The sequence below is a fragment of the Phyllobates terribilis genome, unplaced genomic scaffold (assembly GCF_046119375.1).
Source record: "Phyllobates terribilis strain yellow unplaced genomic scaffold, ASM4611937v1 Scaffold_9__5_contigs__length_417890890, whole genome shotgun sequence".
NCBI lineage: Eukaryota > Metazoa > Chordata > Amphibia > Anura > Dendrobatidae > Phyllobates > Phyllobates terribilis.
In genome coordinates, this window is record NW_027362769.1 from 67,249,805 (window position 1) to 67,266,693 (window position 16,889).

The window sequence follows — 16,889 nt, forward strand, 5'->3', positions numbered from 1 at the left end:
CCAGAGATGCTTAGCACTTGTTGGCCCTTTTGCCTTCACTGTGCGGTCCAGCTCACCCCAAACCATCTCGATTGGGTTCAGGTCTGGTGACTGTGGAGGTCAGGTCATCTGTCGTAGCACCCCATCACTCTCCTTCTTGGTCAAATAGCCCTTACACAGCCTGGAGGTGTGTTTACGGTCATTGTCCTGTTGAAAAATAAATGATGGTCCAACTAAACGCAAACAGGATGGAATAGCATGCCGCTGCAAGATGCTGTGGTAGCCATGCTGGTTCAGTATGCCTTCAATTTTGACTAAATCCCCAACAGTGTCACCAGCAAAGCACCCCCACACCATCACACCTCCTCCTCCATGCTTCACGGTGGGAACCAGGCATGTAGAGTCCATCCGTTCACCTTTTCTGCGTCGCACAAAGATACGATGGTTGGAACCAAAGATCTCAAATTTGGACTCATCAGACCAAAGCACAGATTTCCACTGGTCTAATGTCCATTCCTTTTGTTCTTTAGCCCAAACAAGTCTCTTCTGCTTGTTGTCTGTCCTTAGCCGTGGTTTCCTAGCAGCTATTTTACAATGAAGGCCTGCTGCACAAAGTCTCCTCTTAACAGCTGTTGAAGAGATGTGTCTGCTGCTAGAACTCTGTGTGGCATTGACCTGGTCTCTAATCTGAGCTGCTGTTAACCTTTGATTTCTGAGGCTGGTGACTCGGATAAACTTATACTCAGAAGCAGAGGTGACGCTTGGTCTTCCTTTCCTGGGGCGGTCCTCATGTGTGCCAGTTTCTTTGTAGCGCTTGATGGTTTTTGCAACTGCACTTGGGGACACTTTCAAAGTTTGCCCAATTTTTCGGACTGACTGACCTTCATTTCTTAAAATAATGATGGCCACTTGTTTTTCTTTACTTAGCTGCTTTTTTCTTGCCATAATACAACTTCTAACAGTCTATTCAGTAGGATTATCAGCTGTGTATCCACCAGACTTCTGCACAACACAACTGATGGTCCCAACCCTATTTATAAGGCAAGAAATCCCACTTATTAAACCTGACAGGGCTCACCTGTGAAGTGAAAACCATTTCCGGTGACTACCTCTTGAAGCTCATCAAGAGAATGGCAAGAGTGTGCAAAGCAGTCATCAAAGCAAAAGGTGGCTACTTTGAAGAACCTAGAATATAAGACATATTTTCAGTTGTTTCACACTTTTTTGTTAAGTATATAATTCCACATGTGTTAATTCATAGTTTTGATGCCTTCAGTGAGAATGTACAATTTTCATAGTCATGAAAATACAGAAAAATCTTTAAATGAGGTGTGCCCAAACTTTTGGTCTGTACTGTATATATGGGAGAGGAGGTCTCCACAATAAAATAAAAGTAAAAAAAGAAATCTACAGATGTAATGCGACGGCTCAGATACATAGATAATGGGTAGATAGAGAAAAGAACTATGATATGCCATGGACCTCCATAGCCCCCACCCTAGATGTGCCCCCGTCCATTGTTCCTACAGTCCCTATTTCCTATTGTACACTTGCTTTAGCAAAATTAATGTGAATTTAGTCCTGCCAATAAAGCTAATTTGAATTTGATAGATAATGGATAGATAGATAGATCCATTTATCATTCGGTGCATATCTATATATCTACCAATGTATCACCTATCAAGCTGTTCATTATCTTTTATCAACTTATATAGCTAGCTGCTATCTATTAAATATAAAATATATCTATATCTTCACTAACTGCCTTCACCATGCTAGTTTCTGATAAGTTCTATATTCAGTATCCCTATGTACATACATACACTATCTTACCCAATCCCTATCTAACTAAATGGCTGGCCAGAAAATTAATAGAAACTTTTTTTTTTTTCCTTTTTTTGGAAAGCCGCACTATGGGGGTAGAGTGGGAGATGACATAAGGACAAAATGGAGACATTGGGGGCAGAATGGGAGATGACATGGAGCAGAATTGAGACATGGGGCAGAATGGGAGATGACATGGGGTAGAGTGGGAGATGACATGGGGGCTGGATGGGAGATGACAAGGGGGCAGAATGGAGACATTGGGGGCAGGATGGGAGATGACATGGGGGCAGAATGGGAGATGTCATTGGGGCAGAATGGGAGATGACATGGGGCAGAATGGAGAGAGGGGGCAGAATGGGAGATGACAATGGGGGCAAAATGTAGACATTGGGGCAGAATGGGAACTGACATGGGGCAGAAGGGAGATGACGGGGATAGAATGGGAGATGACATAATGGCAGAATGTAGACACGGGGTCAGAATGGAGAGAAATGGGGCCAGGATATGAGAACATATGAGGACAGGATGAAGACATGAAGGGTCCAGAATGGAGTACATATGGGACCATATTGGGGGATATTATTACTGTAGGGGTTAATTATGGATATTATTACTGCTGTGATGTGTTTTATTTTTGAGGATACTGTTTATAGTGAGGGGGGTGTCCTGTTACTGTGCAGGGCGACACTATGTCCCTTTTTTTTCTTCATTTGGTGTAGTGTAGAAGTTGGGGGAAAATTAGGGAATGTGCTCTGGAAACTGCTCTAGATAACTATGTTATTTTCTGCAGAAACAAGGAAGAAATGATGGCGGTCTGTGCTGGATAAAGAAGGAAAGTAAAGATGAAGGACTTCACCTAGAGACGTCACCGGTGAGTCAGGGTGTTACCTGTACACTTACACTATACACTACATACTACATACAGGGCTCCTGTGTATAATGTCACTGCTGATCACTTTATTACCTGTACACTGACAGTATATTCAGAGCTCCTGTGTATAATGTCACTGGTGATCCCTGTATTTTCTGACACTGACACTATATATAAAGCTCCTGTGTATATCACTGGTGATCGCTGTCTTACCTGTACACTTACACTATACACTGTATAGTATATTCAGAGCTCCTGTGTATAATGGCACTTATGGTAATATTAGTATTGTGTTTTTTTTTACTAATGATCAGTATTGTAGTATTCAGTCACTATGTGGTGGTAATATGTGGTGTGATCATGGTGTGATGGTATTTGTCCCTTGTGTGTGGTATTATTCGGTCACTATGTGGTGGTAATATGTGGTCTGGTCATGGTGTGGCGGTAGATATTTCTTGTACATGGTATTATTCGGTCACTATGTGATGGTAATATGTGGTCTGGTTATGGTGTGACTGTATTTCTCCCTTGTATGTGGTATTATTGATCATTTTTAAAAACTGTATGTGACACATTCCCTTAAAGAAAAATAACTTAAAAATATGCCTAAAAAGAGTATTGGTCATTTTAACAAATGTTTAATAGGTTAGAGTAGAGTAGGGTCCAGCCAGGAAAGTCTCCTTATCATATTGGCGGCTTTAAAAATTTTTTGGGCCAAAACAAAAGCTTCTGGCTATGTATGTAATCTGGTGTTCAATGGGAACTGTTAATGTGTGATTGGTGAGGACATGGTGCAGAAGTGGAGTTTTTCCAAGAGTGGACGGTGGGGCTGTGGAAGGTTGAGGGGTGGAGGTGGAGCTGGGGTGCAGACGGAGCTAAGGTGGAGCCTGGGGGTAGTCTCAAGGGGGCCCGAACATTTTGCCAGTATGGGGCCCTGAAATTCCTGGTGGCTGCCCTGACTGTTAATGCCAAATATGCTGGGAGCAATCCAGTGCGCGCCTGTGTGCGGTGATGACAGCCCCTTCTTGTGCACGCTCCCGCACTGTTCCTCTGTACACAGTGGGCAGCGCATGCACAGATTGAAAGCTTTGCTTGCCAATAGATGCCACTGCGCATGCTAACTGCTAAGCTACTGTGTCAGCCAATCATAGCGCTCCATCAGTGACATATGCAAATGAGCTTTTGGGACAAGGGACAGAAGCAACGTCTTTTCAGGGTAAATCTCCTAAATCTCCACTGTAGCTGGGCTTTCTATAGCAGGAGGGTGTTCAGCAGGGGCGGCTCATTATATTAGCAGGGGCCGCTCCATTCTCTTGTGATGAGTCAAAAAAATGTCTCTCTCCCTAAGTTCAAAAATTCTCATTTTATGGACTATAAATACAGCTGAGGCCCAGTAGTATGCTGGAGGTGAGAGGAAGGTCTGCACAATAGAGGTGAAGTGACGCCTCAGTGATCCTCCGTTTTTTTTATGACTCCATTATTCTGATTTTATTTTAAAGGAACTATAAATACAGCTCATGTACAGTAGAATATAAATATATATAATTATATATATAGGGGAGAGGAGGTCTCCACAATAAAATAAAAGTAATAAAAAAAGAAATCTACAGATGTGATGTGACGCCTCAGATAGATTGATAATGGGTAGATAGAGAAAAGAACTATGATATGCCATGGACCTCCGTAGCCCCCACCCTAGATGTGCCCCCATTAATTGTTCCTACAGTCCCTATTTCCTATTGCAGAGGTCCCCAACCGCCGGTCCGCGGACCAGGACCGGGCCGTTGGGGTTTTTCAGCCGGTCCGCGGGGAGAGGGGGCCCCTCCAGCCTCCAGCAGGGCCGCCATCAGGGCATGACTGCCCTGACTCCAGTATGGGGCCCGGCCGGTAGGAGCCCCCTCGTAGCCCCCCTCTTGTGCGTCTCTCTCCTCATGGGGCCCCCGGCCGCATGCTAAGCGCCGGGTCCGGGACATCTTAGCGCTGCGCTGCTGCGGCAGCACCTTCATGATTCCCCTGACTTCCGGTCATTTGACGGCGCCATCACATGGCCGGAAGTCAGGAGAACCTGGTGTCAGCGATTTGGACGAGCGCCAGGATTCTGCAGGGATCGCATGGGGGTAAGTATAACAAGTTTTATTTTTTTTAAAATACAATTAACTAGGAGTGGGGGGAATGGGAGATGCACATGGGGGGAGGGGAGAGATGAGAGATGCACATGGGGGAGGGGAGAGATGAGAGATCCACATGGGGGGGAGGGGAGAGATGAGAGATGCACATGGGGGAGGGGAGAGATGAGAGATCCACATGGGGGGGAGGGGAGAGATGAGAGATGCACATGGGGGACGGGAGAGATGAGAGATCCACATGGGGGGAGGGGAGAGATGAGAGATGCACATGGGGGGAGGGGAGAGATGAGAGATGCACATGGGGGAGGGGAGAGATGAGAGATCCACATGGGGGGAGGGGAGAGATGAGAGATGCACATGGGGGAGGGGAGAGATGAGAGATCCACATGGGGGGAGGGGAGAGATGAGAGATGCACATGGGGGAGGGGAGAGATGAGAGATCCACATGGGGGGGAGGGGAGAGATGAGAGATGCACATGGGAGGGAGGGGAGAGATGAGAGATGCACATGGGGGGAGGGGAGAGATGAGAGATGCACATGGGAGGGAGGGGAGAGATGAGAGATGCACGGGGGGGTGAGAGATGCACGGGGGGGTGAGAGATGCACGGGGGTGGATGAGAGATGCACGGGGGGTGGATGAGAGATGCACGGGGGGGTGAGAGATGCACGGGGGGGTGAGAGATGCACGGGGGGGATGAGAGATGCACGGAGGGGATGAGAGATGCACGGAGGGGATGAGAGATGCACGGAGGGGATGAGAGATGCACGGAGGGGATGAGAGATGCACGGGGGGTGGATGAGAGATGCACGGAGGGGGATGAGAGATGCACGGAGGGGGATGAGAGATGCACGGAGGGGGATGAGAGATGCACGGGGGTGAGCTGCACATGGGGGGGTGAGAGATGCACATGGGGGGGTTATGTTTACATAACTTTGCCTTATGAAGGGCGGGGGGGCCCCCAAAAATTTCTTGCACAGGGGCCCACTACAGTCTGTGTCCGCCCCTGGGATGAAGTAAATGCAGCTGAACAGCAGCTGTCAGGACAGCTGCCCTGTCCTGCTGCAGGGCGTGATGGGGCCTCAGTGATGCGGCTCCTGGCACAGCACATTATGTGGGGCTCCTGGCATAGCTCCTGGCGGGGACCTGGTCTACACTATATGATAAGTATGTGTAGCACCCTGAGGATTCGGCTGCTACAGGGGTATTGCACCTCAACCCAGAGGTGTGATATTCCACTCCCGGGTAAGGAAGGAGTGTGGAACTGAGCTCGGTAGGCTGCATGCACTACACACATCCCATTTCCGAGGAGCAGACCGACGGTACTCCCACTTAGAAATGTGCAGGTACGACCGAGTCTGTTCCTGGCTGGAGTGGGAGGGGGGTGGTACATCCCAAGTAGTGTAGGGGCAGATAGGGGGAGCAGCCTGGGTAAAGATAGGAGCTCATTGGGTGCTGGTCACCTGAGCTCACACATAGAGGGTGTATATAAGGTGGGCACCAACTAAGAACAGGGTCAGTTGCAGAGAGAAAGTCAGCGAGCAGAGGAGAAGAGAGACCCAGAGTGAGAGAGGAGAAGAGAGAGAGACCCAGAGGGGGAAACAGAAGAAGAGGACTCTAAGACCCCAAACTAAATCCCCGGGTGAAGAGTCGGCACCGGGTACCGGAACCCAAGCTGGTGGGGGCAAAAACACTCCCCAGCCAGAGACCGGAGACCGTGGGCAGCGTTTGCCACGGTCCCCCACCACATCCACCACGAAGGCATACCACGTGGAGGGTCAGGGAACCCAAGGCCAAGGGTCTCCCAACAGAAGGCCCGAGGGAGCTGGACCTGGGTGGATCAATAGTGGGGACGGCCAGAGAAAGGACAGAAGGAGAGCTCAGGGTCACGCTCCGGACTTATTTGGGGGTTGGCTGGATCCAGAACCTGGTGGACGCAGCACGGCTCGGGAGGTCACTCGAAGCTGGAGTGACCAGAACATCAGCAGTGAGTAAACATCCTAAACTGCATAACCCGACTCTGTCTCTGATTGCCGTCTACACTGCATCACCACAACTCCCATCCTCTGCACCTGATCCCCCTGAGGCTATACCCCACCCGTTGGGGGTTATATCACCAAAGCTGCACCTACACTACCAGCCTCAGCGGACCCTGCTGCAGCGGCGGCCACAGTGACCGCAACACAACGGGTGGCGTAGTCGACATTAAGAACTTAATAACATCTGTAGGACTGCCACATACAACTCAGTTTGACACCCTGGGCACGGACCGGGTCACAGCCACTCGGAAGACTACAACTCCCATCTGATCCGGCTCCGGATATTCCCCCTAAAGAATATGGCCCAGGGGGCGCGTCAACTTTGGCGTAGTCGGCAGGATTACGTGCCCGCAACAACCGGGTACTGCGTGCCTGAAGAAAAGAATGAGTTTACCTCAAAAAGAAGTCTCCTGCCGGTTCCGGAGGGTCCCCACCATCGGACCCCATCACCAGTCGATTCCAGCCGGTTGTCCGCCATTGATCGCGTTTTCCCGCCATCTGCAGAGTTTCCCGCCACTGGGAAGCGGTTCCCGCCATTTCCAAAGGTTTCCCGCCTTGGAAGAGCGGACGCCATTATGGGCGTGCCAGAGGGTGGCAAGAGGCCACCTCCCATCGTGGGCCAGGACCGAAAATGGCGCCAAAAGTGGAAACCGCCCCCACCAACAGAGACTGTGATGCTAGAGGTGTCTGTCAGCGTGAAAGAACCGCCCCTGGAGCTGACAGTCACCCAGTGGCCCCGGGACCGCCCTCGAAGTGGGAGGAGACGAAAGAAAAGAACGAAGATGGGTGCCGCCTGGAGCAGTCTGGAGCGAGCGCACCCGGAGGCAGGAAGCCTGGAGAAGAGTAGCAGAGAAGCTCACCCGGAGATGGCGAGAGAGCAGAGCAGCACCGGCCCGCTGGCCAGGAGCCTGCTGGAAGAAGAGCAGAGCAGCACCGACCCGTTGGTCAGGAGCCTGCTGGAAACCACGACCCCACTAGGCCTAGTGGAGGTCCTTGCACAGCTCCCCCGAGACCGGGAGTGTGCACAGACTGCCCTGGAGGGCCTCGCACGGAGGATGGCCCGGGTACAGCGAGAGACATTGGCGGAGTGGAGCCGAGAGATGGCCCAGCAAACCAAGACCCGGAGCACGCCAGCCAAGATGAGGAGACAGACCGCCTCTGAGGATGGCGCGGGAGGACCCAAGGCCGGAGACGGCGCCGAGAAGGGAGCCGAACGCATGGAGGCAGGTAAAGGGGACGTCTATACCCCAAACCGGGACACCGCTTACCTGCCCCAGCTCCCCGTCGCAGAGCCCGAAAGTCCCCCTGCTGTGCCTGAAAACGCCATGTCACCGACGCAGACTAGGCCCCAACCGGAAGCCGCCGCCGCGACCCCTGTGACGCCATGCGCACCGACCCCGAGCGTGGCAAAACAGGAAGTAACACCAGCCTGGTTGCAGGGCCTAGAATTTCCGGGCGTCGCATCACCAACAGTGCCCCCTACCTCCGCGGAGCCTCCGGCCTGGCCGCAAGGCCAGGTAGCCCAGGGCGCCGCCGTCCTAACGGTGCCCTTCACCTTCCAGGTGCCCCAGGCCTGGCCGCAAGGCCTGGGCAACCCGGGCGCCACCACCACCGCGCCCGCACCCGTAAAACCAAGGGTGCCGCGTCTGGGAGAGGACTTGTTTGCCCAGCACACGTGGCCGGACGGGCAGCCTTTCATCTGGCCCCAGAAATATTATGAACTGGAGCACCAGAGGAGAGTTGGGGCCATGTGTGCACCCCTGATTCCGGCTCCGAAGCCCGTGATAAGGATCTCGCCCCCGCTTGAAGAGACCCAATTTGAGTGGGACCCCACCGGAGAAGACCTAATGGGGTTCACTCAAGAAACCAGGGCAGCTGCAGCGGAGCGTGCTGAGTGCTGCCGCCAGCAGCTCGAGGAGTTTGCGAGGGAGCGGAGAGAGAGGCGGGTCCGGGAACAACAGGCCCAAATAAGGAGCGCCGAGCAGAAGAGCCGAACCAGGAGGGACCCCCGTGCAGCGCACAGTCCCCGCACCACCGGGACTGTAATTAAGTTCAACATGCAGCATGGGTGGGGCTTCATCAGAGACCACAACACCCCCGGCGACGTCTTTGTCACGCGCAGAGATGTGGAGTCCCATCTGCCGGAGGGGCACAGAGGTCGTGACCTTTATATCGGGGACGAGGTCACCTTTACCCGGCACAAGTGTGCCAAAGGACCTTACGCCCTCCATGTGCATCGCCTGACAGAGGAGGAGCTGCGATGTGAGGAGGAAGAGCAAGAGGATCCGGACGGGTCTGAAGCTGAGATCCCCAAAGAAGGAGCAGGAGGAAGACGTTGTTGAGTACAGCGGAGCAGGTGCTGTAAATAGTTACCCGATCGGGGTACAAAGAAACTGTTATTGCTAATATAGTCCCCGTTGGGACCAGCTGAGTGAACTGTTCACCCGTTAACCCTTAATCCCACAGGCTGAGGACTGTGATCAGCCATTCCCTTTCCCTCCTTAACTGGCCGAGGACTGAGAGCGGCCATATCCCTGTATATAGTTGCGCGTCCTAAAGCGCCCCCTACTGGTTTTACTGTAAAACCACCTTAAAGAAAGGAACTGTCGCACTTTGCCCGGTCAACAGTTGCCCAGTGACCGGAGGAGGAACAAGAGACGACGAGAATGTTTAATGCTGCTAATTTATATAATGTTTTATATGTTTTATATGTTTATGAAAAATTTTGTATGTTTTGTGATGTTTTTGTCTTACAGCCCGAGGACGTGCTGTGATTTACCAGGGGGGAATGTAGCACCCTGAGGATTCGGCTGCTACAGGGGTATTGCACCTCAACCCAGAGGTGTGATATTCCACTCCCGGGTAAGGAAGGAGTGTGGAACTGAGCTCGGTAGGCTGCATGCACTACACACATCCCATTTCCGAGGAGCAGACCGACGGTACTCCCACTTAGAAATGTGCAGGTACGACCGAGTCTGTTCCTGGCTGGAGTGGGAGGGGGGTGGTACATCCCAAGTAGTGTAGGGGCAGATAGGGGGAGCAGCCTGGGTAAAGATAGGAGCTCATTGGGTGCTGGTCACCTGAGCTCACACATAGAGGGTGTATATAAGGTGGGCACCAACTAAGAACAGGGTCAGTTGCAGAGAGAAAGTCAGCGAGCAGAGGAGAAGAGAGACCCAGAGTGAGAGAGGAGAAGAGAGAGAGACCCAGAGGGGGAAACAGAAGAAGAGGACTCTAAGACCCCAAACTAAATCCCCGGGTGAAGAGTCGGCACCGGGTACCGGAACCCAAGCTGGTGGGGGCAAAAACACTCCCCAGCCAGAGACCGGAGACCGTGGGCAGCGTTTGCCACGGTCCCCCACCACATCCACCACGAAGGCATACCACGTGGAGGGTCAGGGAACCCAAGGCCAAGGGTCTCCCAACAGAAGGCCCGAGGGAGCTGGACCTGGGTGGATCAATAGTGGGGACGGCCAGAGAAAGGACAGAAGGAGAGCTCAGGGTCACGCTCCGGACTTATTTGGGGGTTGGCTGGATCCAGAACCTGGTGGACGCAGCACGGCTCGGGAGGTCACTCGAAGCTGGAGTGACCAGAACATCAGCAGTGAGTAAACATCCTAAACTGCATAACCCGACTCTGTCTCTGATTGCCGTCTACACTGCATGATTGCCGTCTACACTGCATCACCACAACTCCCATCCTCTGCACCTGATCCCCCTGAGGCTATACCCCACCCGTTGGGGGTTATATCACCAAAGCTGCACCTACACCACCAGCCTCAGCGGACCCTGCTGCAGCGGCGGCCACAGTGACCGCAACACAACGGGTGGCGTAGTCGACATTAAGAACTTAATAACATCTGTAGGACTGCCACATACAACTCAGTTTGACACCCTGGGCACGGACCGGGTCACAGCCACTCGGAAGACTACAACTCCCATCTGATCCGGCTCCGGATATTCCCCCTAAAGAATATGGCCCAGGGGGCGCGTCATATGCACTAAACTCCAAATCCCTCCATTACCCCGCCCCCATATGACCAAAGCCCCGCCCACCCCACCCCCTCCTTGCTGGGCCATGGAAAAATGATCTTGCTTCAAGCCGGTCCCTGGTGCAAAAAAGGTTGGGGACCACTGTCCTATTGTACACTTGCTTTGGCAAAATGAATGTGAATTTAGTCCGGTCAATAAAGCTAATTTGAATTTGATAGATAATGGATAGATAGATAGATAGATCCATTTATCATTCGGTGCATATCTATATATCTACCAATGTATCACCTATCAAGCTGTTCATTATCTTTTATCAACTTACTGTATATAGCTAGCTGCTATCCATTGTGACAGTCACTGGTATGGTATATAAGGGGAGGTATGTGTCGCACAGGTTGCTGGCCTGTGTGAACTGAAACCAGTGGACTTTCTGCCAGCATGTTATATGCTGATGGGTTAACTCACTTAAAGTTCGTGGTTTCAGGGGAATGACAGTGATGGGAGGGACGTCATTCCCGATACCTCCGGCTGTGGCTGAGCATCATTTAAATGTTCTGTCCTGTGTTTTTTCCTTTGAGTTGTGTTTGGAGAGGCGAGGTCTCCAGACTGGACAGCCATAGCTCAGGAGGAGCTGAAGGCTGGACATAACCTGTGTAGACGACCCGCACACACGTATATGGACTGTGCTACAGTTTATCTTTTGTTTTGTTGTTTAGCCAAGTAAGGCTGTATTTATTTTGCTGGAGTGCAGAGCTTTATGCTGTTAATAAAGCCTGCAAAGAAAACCCGGGTTCCTGAGTCTACTTCCGGAAGTGGCCGAGCGAGTCGTCCTACCACACTATTAAATATCAAATATATCTATATCTTCACTAACTGCCTTCACCATGCTAGTTTCTGATAAGTTCTATATTCAGTATCCCTATGTACATACATACACTATTTTACCCGACCCCTATCTGACTAATGGAGTGCTGCTGCGCTTTCTTTCTATATGTATTGTGCAGTTTCTGCAGCTAGCACTTGTTCACATTAGGATTTGCTGGTCAGATTTCTTATTACATATTACTATAGGAGGTTGTAACTGCCTCCTGTTTGACCTTGCTCTCCTCCCATTTAACCAGCAGGTGATGTATATTCTATTCTACCAGCCCATTTAAATTGTAGGTGTTTTAGCCCAGAAGTGACATGTTTTGTCCATGTAGGCTTATAGCCCAAGAGAGGCATTTGGCAGAGTAGTACCCATCAGATGAGAGGTCACCTTGCAGCGGTTGATGGGCACACATGAATAGGCCAATTTATGCGCTAAGAACCTCCATTTTTTGTAAGTAAAGCTTAGTGAGTAATAACACAGTTTAGATCAAATGCTTTTATTGTCTTTATGTATCTTGGCCATAATGGAGTGCTGCTGCGCTTTCTTTTTATATATATCTAACTAAGTAGCCGGCCAGAAAATGAATAGAAACTTTTTTTTTTACTTTTTTTTGTAAAGCCGCACTATGGGGACAGAATGGGAGATGACATGGGGGCAGAATGGAGACATTGGGGGCAGAATGGAAGATGACATGGGGGCAGAATGGAGACATTGGGGGCAGAATGGGAGATAACATGGGGGCAGAATGGAGACATTGGGGGCAGAATGGAAGATGACATGGGGGCAGAATGGAGTCATTGGGGGCTGAATGGGAGATGACATGGGGCAGGATGGAGACATTGGGGGCAGAATAGGAGATGGCATGGGGCAGAATAGGAGATGACATTTGGGAAATGACATAGGGGAAGAATGGGAAATGACATGGGGCAGAATGGAGACATTGGGGGCAGAATGGGAGATGACGTGGGGCAGAATAGAGACAGTGGGGGCACAATGGGAGATGACATACAGGCAGATTGGAGACATTGGGGCAGAATGGAGACACATGTGAGCAGAATTGGAGATGACAATGGGGGCAGAATGTAGACATAGGGGCAGAATGGGAACTGACATGGGGCAGAATGGAGATAACGGGGGCAGAATGGGAGATGACATGGGGGCAGAATAGGAGATGACATGGGGGCAGAATAGGAGATGACATGGGGTAGAACGGAGTGAGGGGGCAGAATGGGAGATGACATGGGGGCAGAATAGAGACATTGGGGGCAAAATGGTAGATGATATGGGGCAGAATGGAGACACATGTGGGCAGTATGGGAGATGACAGAAGCAAAATGAAGGCACATGGAGGAAGAATGGAGAGACATGAGGGCAGAATGGAAAATGACATGGGGCATAATGGTAGATGACAATGGGTTCAGAATGGAGAGACATTGGGGCAGAATGTAGACATGGGGCAGAATGTAGACATGGGGCAGAATGAGAACTGACATTGGGCAGAATGGGAGATGACATGGGGCAGAATGTAGACACATGGTCAGAATGGAGACAAATGGGAGCAGAATGGAGACAAATGGGGACAGACTGGAGACAAATGGGGGCAAGATGAAGTCACATGGGGCCAGGATGGGAGAACATATGAGGACAGGATGAAGATATGAAGGGTCCAGAATGGAGTACATATGGGACCATGTTGGGGGATATTATTACTGTAGGGGTTAATTATGGATATTATTACTGCTGTGATGTATTTTATTTTTAATCATACTGTTTTCTGTGAGGGGGCTGTCCTGTTACTGTGCAGGGCGACACTATGTCCCTTTTCTTCCTTCATCTGGTGTAGTGTAGAAGTTGGGGGAAAATTGGAAAATGTGCTCTGGAAACTGCTCTAGATAACTATGTTATTTTCTTCAGAAACAAGGAAGAAATTATGGCGGTCTGTGCTGGATAAAGAAGAAAAGCGAAGATGAAGGACTTCACCTAGAGACGTCACCAGTGAGTCAAGGTGTGTTACCTGTACACTTACACTATACACTACATGCAGAGCTCCTGTGTATAATGTCACTGCTGATCACTGTATTACCTGTACACTGACACTATATAAAAAGCTTCTGTGTATTATGTCACTGGTAATCATCTATCTTACCTGCACAGTTACGCTATACACTGTATAGTATATACAGAGCTCCTGTGTAAAATGGCGCTTATGCTAATATTAGTATTGTGTTTTTTTATTAATGATCATTATTGTAGTATTCAGTCACTGTGTGTTCTGGTCATGGTGTGGCGGTAGATATTTCTTGTACATGGTATTATTCGGTCACTATGTGATGGTATCATGTGGTCTGGTTATGGTGTGACTGTATTTCTCCCTTGTATATGATATTATTGATCATTTTTAAAAACTTTATGTGACACATTCCCTTAAAGAAAAATAAATAAAAATTTACCTAAAAAGAGAATTGGTCAATTTATCAAATGTTTAATAGGTTAGAGTAGAGTAGGGTCCGGCCAGAAGAGTCTCCGTATCATGGTGGCGGCTTTAAAAAATCCTTTGGCCAAAACAAAAGCTTCTGACTATGTATGTGATATTGTGTTCAATGGGAACTGTTAATGTGTGATTGGTGAGGACATGGTGCAGAAGTGGAGTTTTTCCAAGAGTGGACGGTGGGGCTGTGGAAGGTTGAGGGGTGGAGGTGGAGCTGGGGTGCAGGCGGAGCTAAGGTGCATCCTGGGGGTAGTCTCAAGGGGGCCCGAACATTTTGCCAGTATGGGGCCCTGAAATTCCTGGTGGCAGCCCTGAATGTCAATAACAAATATGCTGGGAGCAATCCAGTGCGCGCCTGTGTGCGGTGATGACAGCCCCTTCTTGTGCACGCTCACGCACTGGTCCTCTGTACACAGTGGGTGGCGCATGCGCAGATTGAAAGCTTTGCTTGCCAATAGATGCCACTGCGCATGCTAACTGCTAAGCTACTGTGTCAGCCAATCACAGCGCTCCATCAGTGACATATGCAAATGAGCTATTGGGACAAGGGACAGAAGCAACGTCTTTTCAGGGTAAATCTCCTAAATCTCCACTGTAGCTGGGCTTTCTATAGCAGGAGGGTGTTCAGCAGGGGCGGCTCATTATATTAGCAGGGGCCGCTCCATTCTCTTGTGATGAGTCAAAAAAATGTCTCTCTCCATAAGTTCAAAAATTCTCATTTTATGGACTATAAATACAGCTGAGGCCCAGTAGTATGCTGGAGGTGAGAGGAAGGTCTGCACAATAGAGGTGAAGTGACGCCTCAGTGATCCTCTGTTTTTTTTATGACTCCATTAATCTGATTTTATTTTAAAGGAACTATAAATACAGCTCATGTACAGTGGAATATAAATATATATAATTATATATATAGGGGAGAGGAGGTCTCCACAATAAAATAAAAGTAATAAAAAAAGAAATCTACAGATGTGATGTGACGCCTCACATAGGTAGATAATGGGTAGATAGAGGAAATAACTATGATATGCCATGGACCTCCGTAGCCCCCACCCTAGATGTGCCCCCCATCCATTGTTCCTACAGTCCCTATTTCCTATTGTACACTTGCTTTGGCAAAATTAATGTGAATTTAGTCTGGCCAATAAAGCTAATTTGAATTTGATAGATAATGGATAGATAGATAGATCCATTTATCATTCGGTGCATATCTATATATCTACCAATGTATCACCTATCAAGCTATTCATTATCTTTTATCAACTTATATAGCTAGCTGCTATCTATTAAATATCAAATATATCTATATCTTCACTAACTGCCTTCACCATGCTAGTTTCTGATAAGTTCTATATTCAGTATCCCTATGTACATACATACACTATCTTACCCGACCCCTATCTAACTAAATGGCTGGCCAGAAAATTAATAGTAACTTTTTTTTCCCCTTTTTTTGTAAAGGCACGACATGGGGGCAGAATGGGAGATGCCATTGGGACAGAATGGGAGATAACATTGGGACAGAATGGGAGATGTCATTGAGACAGAATGGGAGATGTCATTGGGACAGAATGGGAGATGCCATTGGGACAGAATGGGAGATGACAATGGGACAGAATGGGAGATGACAATGGAGCAGAATGGGAGATGCCATTGAGACAGAATGGGAGATGACATGGGGACAGAATGGGTGATGACATGGGTCAGAATGGGAGATGACATGGGGACAGAATGGGTGATGACATGGGTCAGAATGGGAGATGACATGGGGGCAGAATGGGAGATGACATGGGGGCAGAATGGGAGTTGACATGGGGGGCAGAATGGACACATGGGGGCAGAATTGGAGATGTCATTGGGGTGAAATGGGAGATGACATGGGGGCCGAATGGGAGATGACACGGGGGCCGAATGGGAGATGACATGAAGGCTGAATGGCAGATGTCATTGGGGCCGAATGGGAGATGTCATTGGGGCCGAATGGGAGATGTCATTGGGGCCGAATGGGAGATGACTTGGGGGCAGAATGGGAGATGACATTGGGGGCAGATTTGGAGATGAAATAAGGGCAGAATGGAGAGACAGGATAAAATAGAGACTATGGGGGCAGAATGAGAGATGATATAGAGGCAAAATGGAGACATTGGGGACAGAATGGAGACATTGCGGGCAGAATGGAGAGACAGGATAAAATAGAGACTATGGGGGTAGAATGGGAGATGACATGGGGGCAGAATGGAGACATGGAGGCAAAATGGGAGATGACATGGGGCAGAATGGAGACATTGGGAGCAGGATGGAGACATACGGGGCAGAATGGGAGATGACTTGGGTTTAGAATGGAGACATGGGGGCAGAATGGGAGATGACATGGGGCAGAATAGAGACATTGGGGGCAAAATGGGAGATGATATGGGGCAGAATGGAGACACGGTGCAGAATGGAGACACGTGGGCAGTATGGGAGATGACATAGAAGCAAAATGAAGGCACATGGTGGAAGAATGGAGAGACATGAGGGCAGAATGGGAAATGACATGGGGCAGAATGGTAGATGACAATGGGGTCAGAATGGAGAGACATTGGAGCAGAATGTAGACATGAGGCAGAATGGGAACTGACATTGGGCATAATGGAGATGGCATGGGGGCAGAATGTAGACACATGGTCAGAATGGACACAAATGGGGGCAGAATGGAGA